Below are 8,846 nucleotides of genomic sequence, written 5' to 3' on the forward strand. Positions count from 1 at the left end.
TATTGAATTAAAATCAATTTGGACTTTGAAGATGGAAAGTGGAGACAGAATAAGATGAGAGGCTTTGCTCAACCAAGTCAAGGACAGGAGACAGTTTTCAAAACAAATAAATTTAACTCACATATTTACTTAAAATACAAGCACTGCCTAAAAATGATAGTTAAGCACAAATACAGATAAATAGCCTGAATTTCCTAGCAAATAGAATTTGCTACAATTTGCTTGTTTGAGATAAATGGTCATATGATAAGCATTTTCTTAATATAAATTTTTCTGAAGGTCAGAAGACTATATAGCAAAACCAAGTTAGTTCAGACAGTACTGATTTGGAATTTATGATCTTTTGATTATAGGCTGGACTGAAGTTTATCTTTGTATAAAAATAAAAAGCTGTAAAAACTAAATTAAGTTTAAGAAAGACTATAAGGCTAATATTTAATCTACTAGAGGGAGCAACTTACAAAGCAAAAATATATTCACTTATTATAAATGTAAATACAAAATCTTATAAACTAGTCTTTTTCATTATGAAACATAATTATATTGACCTCTACCAATCAATAGTTTGTTCTCATGGCTAGTCACTCTAACCAGTTTGGAAATAAAATTTATTTCTTTGAAAATATTCTGTCATTCCATATTTTCACTCTTTCAGGTGGACTTTATAGCTCTCTGCTCCATTGTTTGTAATAAGTGTAACTGAAACTCTTTTTACTTCCTTGTCCTACAGTTAGAGGCAAAATTGTCATTCCCACATGCTAGTCCATGGACTAGTTGCATTAGAAGAATTCAGGGGAGATTTGAAAAATATAAAGTGTGAGTAGGTCCGGTTTGGGCCCAGGCATCTGTATTTTACAAGTGCTGCCTAGCTGATTCTTATGCACAGTGAACATTGGAAAACACCATCTTTATTAGAGTGTCACTGCATTCTGCCATCTCTCCATTAGGCTGGTACTTCCCTGATCTCTGGCCTTGATCACTGACAGAGCCCCCTAATTAAACTCCCTGACTCAGATATTGCCCACTTTCTTCACCGACTTCAGGGTAAACAGTACAGTCGTTGGCATGGGACACAAGGTCCTCACAATGAGACCCTGGCTATTCTCTCCAGCCTCATCAGTTATCACTCAGCCACTTTCATCCTTCTTTCCAGCCACATCACACGACTTTCTATTCTGTAAGTGTATCAAGTTTCACAAGCTTCCATACCTTTGCACATACCATTTGCTCTGCCTAGAACACTTTCTCCATATTCATGTACCTGATCTCTGAACATTGTCAAGACAAATAAAAGCATCACATCCTTTAGGAAGCTTGCCCTATTCTCTGCTGAGTGGGATTCCGTGCTTTCCATAACATTTAGTGTATCAGCCCTTAGACAGTTGCACTCTGTAGATTTGCTTTAGTTCCACCCCACCAGCCCCCCACCGACACCCCACTGAAAAATGAGCCCTTTGACGGCAGGGATGGTGCATTTGGGTCTTTTTAGTACCTAGTACATGCCTGGTGCGTAGTATGCAATCAGGTAATATGTTTGTTGAATGAGTGAAGGAAGTAATGTTAACTGGAAGCTTTTTTCCCTCATTGCAAACAGGACTTAATGATACTAAAATGGACGTTTAATAGTGTAATGGGAATAAGTAAATGGTTTTGCTGATAGTATGCTATAAACTTTGTTTTGTTTTATGCATGAAAATGTTATGATTTTGCTAATATTATGCTGTAAACTTTATTGTGTTCATGCAAACATTACATCTTTAAAAATACTAGGGAAAACTGACCAAAGTATATCTTAAACAGCTGGAGAAGAGGCTTAAGAACCATGGTATTTTATATTTGATTGTCTGGAGAGTTACAAATATCTAACATGTTAAATTTAGCTCTATTAAATGGGTAGCAGTGTACAAAAACTTATATTGAATTATGCTGTGATAGATTCTTCGGATAAATTTATCTAAGGGAACTTCTGAAAGTAAAACAAGGGTAAGGTGGTTATCTTTTCCGGGAAGGAAGTGGCTCTTTGTTCTAAGCTAGTTCTATATGATGTTAAACTGAACATGCCAGTTGAAACAGAAGAAAGGCTGTGAGGCATAGAAAAAAATAGATGAACTATATGTTAAGTCAGTGTGGAAATGGCACCATATGGGAAATTCTATTTGGTGATATCCCACGTGCCTGCTTCACAGTCTTATCTTTCTATTATCAACATTTAAATCAATGACTTTGATGGAGACAAATACAGGTGATCAAATTTGTATATACCCAAAGCATGGAGGCATAGGAACTTGACACAGGATTGAAACTTCAAATAAACGCTTAAAATGAAGTATAGTTGATTTGCAATATTATATTACTTTCTGGTGTACAACATAGTGATTGAATATTTTTATAGATTATACTCCATTTAAAGTTATTACAAAATAATGGCTATGTTTCCCTGTTCTGTACAGTATATCCTGTTGCTTATTTATTTTATACATGGTAGTTTGTGTTTCTTAGTCCCATACCCGTATCCTGTCCTTCCCTGCTTCCTCTCCCCACTGGTAACGACTAGTTTGTTCTCTACATCTGTGAGTTTGTTTCTGTTTTGTTATATACATTTGTCTGTTTTATTTTTCAGAATCTGCATATAAGTGATAACAGAGTGTTTGTCTTTCTCTGATTTATTTCACTAAGCATAATACTACCCACGTCCATCCAGGTTGTTGCAAATGCCAGAATTTCATTCTTTTTAATGGCCTAATAGTATTCCATTATATATATATATATATATATATATACACACTGCATCTTTATCCATTCATCTCTTGATGGGCACTTTGGTTGCTTCCATATTTTGGCTATTGTAAATAATGCTGCTATAGACATTGGGGTGCATGTATCTTTTTGAATTAGTGGTTTTGGTTTTTTTGAATATATACCCAGGAGTGTAATTGCTCAATCATATGGTAGTTTTACTTTTAATTTTTTGAGGAACCTCCATACTGTTTTCCACAGTGGCTGTACTAGTATACATTCCCACCAGCACTATACAAGGGTTCCCTTTTTTCTGCATCCTTGCCAACATTTGTTATTTGTGTTCTTTTTGATAATAGCCATTCTGACTGGTGTGAGGTAATATCTCACTGTGGTTTTAATTTGCACTTCTCTGTAGATGAGCAATGTTAAGCATCTTTTCATGTACCTGTTGACCATCTGTGTGTCTCCTTTGGAAAAATATTTATTCAGGTCTTCTGCCCATTTTTTAATTGGGTTTTATTGAGTTGTATGAGCTGTTTATATATTTTGGATATTAACCCCTTATCAGTCATATCATTTGCAAGTATTTTCTCCCATTCAGTAGGTGTCTTTTTGTTTTGTTGATGGTTTCCTTTGCTGTGCAAAAGCTTTTACATTTTATTAGGTCCCATTTGTTTATTTTTGCTTTTGTTTCTTTTGCTTTAGGGGGCAGATCCAAAAAAAATATTGCTGTGATTCATGTCAAAGAGTGTTCTGCCTTATGTTCTTTTTCTAGGACTTTTATGGTTTCAGGTCTTACATCCATTTTGAGTTTATTTTTGTATATGGTGTAGGGAAGTTCTAATATTCTTTTACATAGCAAACTTGACAGAAGATTGAAACTTCAAATAAACACTCTTTGACTAAAGATAAAACCAACTAAACAATGTTTAACATGCACAAATGTGAATTCCTACAAATAGGATTAAAGAATTAGTTTCACAAAGATAGTGACCCAAGTCATCAATGATTCAAATGAAAAACACCGAGGGGTTTTAAATGATCCCAAGCTTAGTATAAATCATTAGAATTATGTGAGACAAAGCGTGATGGTAAACCAACATAGGTTTAATCTCACTATTTTGGCTGGTTCTAAGACCTACCATCTACCACTTATTAGTCACTATAGGCAAACCACTTACCTTTGGCTTTCTCACTTTTCAGTTGGAATTAATAATAACTAATGTAGGAGAGTATTGTGAGTATAGAATGAGATAATTCATATGAAAATAATTATATAAATGATAGCTTTAATTTTGCGGATTCTGAAAAAGCTGGTGCAACAGTAAACTGTTTTAGTAGAGGTGTAGCATTCAAACCAAGGGAAGCATAAGCTATAGTGGGAATGTGTCAAACAAATTGATTATAAAGTTTTTGAGAGCAGTGATTATGTCTGATTCACTCTCCATTGTCTAAAGCACTGCTAAACACCTCTTTGGTTCTGAAAAAAGTATATGTTGTGGAGATAAACTGGCTTGGAACGTTGGATCTTGGGGGAGTCACATTTTAAGAGAGAAAGTGATATTTTAGATTGAATCTAGAGGAAGGAAACCAAGATGAAGAGACGTTTAGAGACTATTACACGAGGAGTAATTAAAATAATTGAATATATGTAGCTGGGATAAAGACATATTTATATCCAAATGTAAAAAGGAAAGAAAAAACAATGTATATCGGTAAGTTCTGTATGAGCATAGGTATCAGGAACAGTAAAGGAGGCAGAGCAGGTTAGAGGCTGAAGGAAGAACGTGCTTTCCTCTCTCAGTACCTCAGTAAGGTTATTAATTGTGAGGGCTCAGGAATCCTACAGACCTTCACTTTTATTCTTTTTCCACTACCTATGTTCCCTTGTGCAAGTTGTTTATCCCAAACGTTAGTTTTGTCTTCATATGTAAGTGAGGATAATCATAACGCCTACGTCCTAGAATTATTGTGAAGAAAAATGAGATGAAACATGGCAAGTGCTTCCCATTGCTGGAGAAAGTGCTAAAATATGTTAGTTACCCACCCTTCCCATGTTCCAAAGCGGCCACTAGGGGGTGCCAGAGAACTGGTAACCACTAGTTTGTTCTCTAAATCTGTGAGTCTTATTTCTTTTTTGTTATATCCACTAGTTTGTTTTGTTTTTTAGATTCCATGTATAAGTGATATAATACAGTATTTGTTTTTCTCCCTCTGACTAATTTCACTTAGCATAATACTCGCCAAGTCCATCCATATTTTTGCAAATGGCAAAATTTCATTCTATTTTTATGGCTGAATAGTATTCCATTGTATACATATACCACTTCTTTTTTATCCATTCATCTGTTGGTGGATACTTAGGTTGCTTCCATATCTTGGCAATTGTAAATAATGCTGCTATGAACATTGGGGTGCATGTATCTTTATTGAATTAGTGTTTTTGATTTTTTTCAGATAAATACCCGGGAATGGAATTGCTGGGTTATATGGTAGTTCTAGTTTTAGTTTCTTGAGAAACATTCCTACTGTTTTTCATAGTGGCTGCACCAATTTACATTCCCTCTAACAGTGTACGGGGGTTCCCTTTTCTCCACATCCTCGCTAACATTTGTTATTTGTGCGTGTGTGTGCGTGTGTGTCTGTGTCTGTGTGTGTTTAATGATAAACATTCTGACAGATGTCTGTATCCTTCCCCAGGTTAGGGTAGTTTTCAGCCATTATTTCTTATTTATTTATATTATTTTTTAATATTAGTTTTTTTTAACATCTTTATTGGAGTAGAATTGCTTTACAATGGCGTGTTAGTTTCTGCTTTATAACAAAGTGAAACAGCTATACATATACATGTATCCCCTTATCTCTTCCCTCTTGCATCTCCCCCCTACCCTCCTTATCCCACCCCTCTAGGTGGACACAAAGCACCTAGCTAATCTCCCTGTGCTATGTGGCTGCTTCCCACTAGCTATCTATTTTATATTTGGTAGTGTATATATGTCCATGCCACTCTCTCACTTCATCCCAGCTTACCGTTCCTCCTCCCCCTGTCCTCAAGTCCATTCTCTGCGTCTGGGTCTTTATTCCTGTCTCCTGCCCCTAGGTTCTTCAGAAGCATTTTTTTCTTTTTTTTTTCTTAGATTCCATATATATGTGTTAGCATATGGTATTTGTTTTTCTCTTTCTGACTTACTTCACTCTGTATGACAGTCTCTAGGTCCATCCACCTCACTAAAATTAACTCAATTTCATTTCTTTTATGGCTGAGTAATATTCCATTGAATATATGTGCCACATCTTCTTTATGCATTCATCTGTCGATGGACACTTAGGTTGCTTCAGTGTCCTGGCTATTGTAAATAGAGCTGCAATGAACATTGTGCTACATGACGCTTTTGGAATTATGGTTTTCTAAGGGAATATGCCCAGTAGTGGGATTGCTGGGTCATATGGTAGTTCTATTTGTAGTTTTTTAAGGAACCTCCATACTGTTCTCCATAGCGGCTGAATCAATTTACATTTCCACCAACAGTGCAAGAGGGTTCCCTTTTCTCCACACCCTCTCCAGCATTTATTGTTTCTAGATTTTTTGATGATGGCCATTCTGACTGGTGTGAGATGATATCTCATTGTAGTTTTGATTTGCATTTCTCTAATGATTAATGATGTTGAGCATCCTTTCATGTGTTTGTTGGCAGTCTGTATATCTTCTTTGGAGAAATGTCTCTTTAGGTCTTCTGCCCATTTTTGGATTGGGTTGTTTGTTTTTTTGTTATTGAGCTGCATGAGCTGCTTGTAAATCTTGGAGATTAATCCTTTGTCAGTTGCTTCATTTGCAAATATTTTCTCCCATTCTGAGGGTTGTCTTTTCATCTTGTTTATGGTTTCCTTTGCTGTGCAAAAGCTTTGAAGTTTCATTAGGTCCCATTTGTTTATTTTTGTTTTTATTTCCATTTCTCTAAGAGGTGGGTCAAAAAGGATCTTGCTGTGATTTATGTCATGGAGTGTTCTGCCTATGTTTTCCTCTAACAGTTTTATAGTGTCTGGACTTCCATTTAGGTCTTTAATCCATTTTGAGCTTATTTTTGTGTATGGTGTTAGGGAGTGTTCTAGTTTCATTCTTTTATGTGTAGCTGTCCAGTTTTCCCAGCACCACTTACTGAAGAGGCTGTCTTTTCTCCATTGTATATTCTTGCCTCCTTTATGAAAGATAAGGTGAACATATGTGTGTGGGCTTATCTCTGGGTTTTCTAACTTGTTCCATTGATCTATCTTTCTGTTTTTGTGCCAGTACCATACTGCCTTGACTACTGTCGCTTTGTAGTATAGTCTGAAGTCAGGGGGCCTCATTCCTCCAGCTCCATTTTTCTTTCTCAAGACTGCTTTGGCTATTCAGGATCTTTGGTGTTTCCATATAAATTGTGAAATTTTTTATTCTAGTTCTGTGAAAAATACCGTTGGTAGTTTGATAGGGATTGCATTGAATCTGTAGATTGTTTTGGGTACTATAGTCATTTTCACAATGCTGATTCTTCCAATCCAAGAACATGGTATATCTCTCCATCTGTTTGTATCATCTTTAATTTCTTTCATCAGTGTCTTATAGTTTTCTGCATACAGGTCTTTTTGTCTCCCTAGGTAGGTATATTCCTAGGTATTTTATTCTTTTTGTTGCAATGGTAAATGGGAGTGTTTCCTTAATTTCTCTTGCAGATTTTTCATCATTAGTGTATAGGAATGCCAGAGATTCCTGTGCATTAATTTTGTATGCTGCTACTTTACCAAATTCATTGATTAGGTCTTGTAGTTTTCTGGTAGCATCTTTAGGATTCTCTATGTATAGTATCATGTCATCTGAAAACAGTGACACTTTTACTTCTTCTTTTCTAATTTAGATTCCTTTTACTTCTTTTTCTTCTCTGATTGCTGTGGCTAAAACTTCCAAAACTATGCTGAATAATAGAGGTAAGAGTGGGCAACCTTGTCTTCTTCCTGATCTTAGTGGAAATGGTTTCAGTTTTTCACCATTGAGACCGATGTTGGCTGTGGGCTTGTCATATATGGCCTTTATTATGTTGAGGAAACATCCCTCTATGCATACCTTCTGGAGGGTTTTTATCATAAATGGGTGTTGAATTTTGTCAAAAGCTGTATCTATTGAGATGATCATATGGTTTTTCTCCTTCAGTTTGTTAATATGGTTTATCACATTGATTGATTTTTGTGTGTTGAAGAATCTTTGCATTCCTGGGATAAACCCCAGTTGATCATCGTTTATGATCCTTTTAATGTGTTGTTGGATTCTGTTTGCTAGTATTTTGTTAAGGATTTTTGCATGTATGTTCGTCAGTGATATTGGCCTGTAGTTTTCTTTTTTTGTGACATCTTTGTCTGGTTTTGGTATCAGGGTGATGGTGGCCTTGTAGAATGAGTTTGGAAGTGTTCCTCCCTCTGCTATATTTGGAAGAGTTTGAAAAGAATAGGTGTTAGCTCTTCTCTAAATGTTTCATTGAATTTGCCTGTGAAACCTTCTGGTCCTGGGCTTTTGTTTGTTGGAAGATTTTTAATCTCAGTCTGAATTTCAGTGCTTGTGATTGGTCTGTTTATACTTTCTATTTCTTCCTCATTCAGTCTTGGAAGGTTGTGCATTTCTAAGAAATTGTCCATTTCTTCCAGGTTGTCCATTTTATTGGCATAGAGTTGCTTGTAGTAATCTCTCATGATCCTTTGTATTTCTGCAGTATCAGTTGTTAGTTCTTCTTTTTCATTTCTAATTGTATTGATTTGAATCTTCTCCCTTTTTCTCCTGATGAGTCTGGGTAATGGTTTATCAATTTTGTTTATCTTCTCAAAGAACCAGCTTTTAGTTTTATTGATCTTTGCCATTGTTTCCTTCATTTCTTTTTTGTTTATTTTTGATCTGATCTTTATGATTTCTTTCCTTCTGCTAACTTTGGGTTTTTTTTGTTCTTCTTTCTCTAATTGCTTTAGATGTAAGGTTAGGTTGTTTATTGGAGACAGTTCTTGTTTCTTGAGGTTGGATTGTACTGCTATAAACTTCTCTCCTAGAACTGCTTTTGCTGCCTCCCATGGGTTTTGGATAATCATGT

This window comes from Orcinus orca, chromosome 1, assembly GCF_937001465.1.
Source record: "Orcinus orca chromosome 1, mOrcOrc1.1, whole genome shotgun sequence".
NCBI classification, from domain to species: Eukaryota; Metazoa; Chordata; class Mammalia; order Artiodactyla; family Delphinidae; genus Orcinus; species Orcinus orca.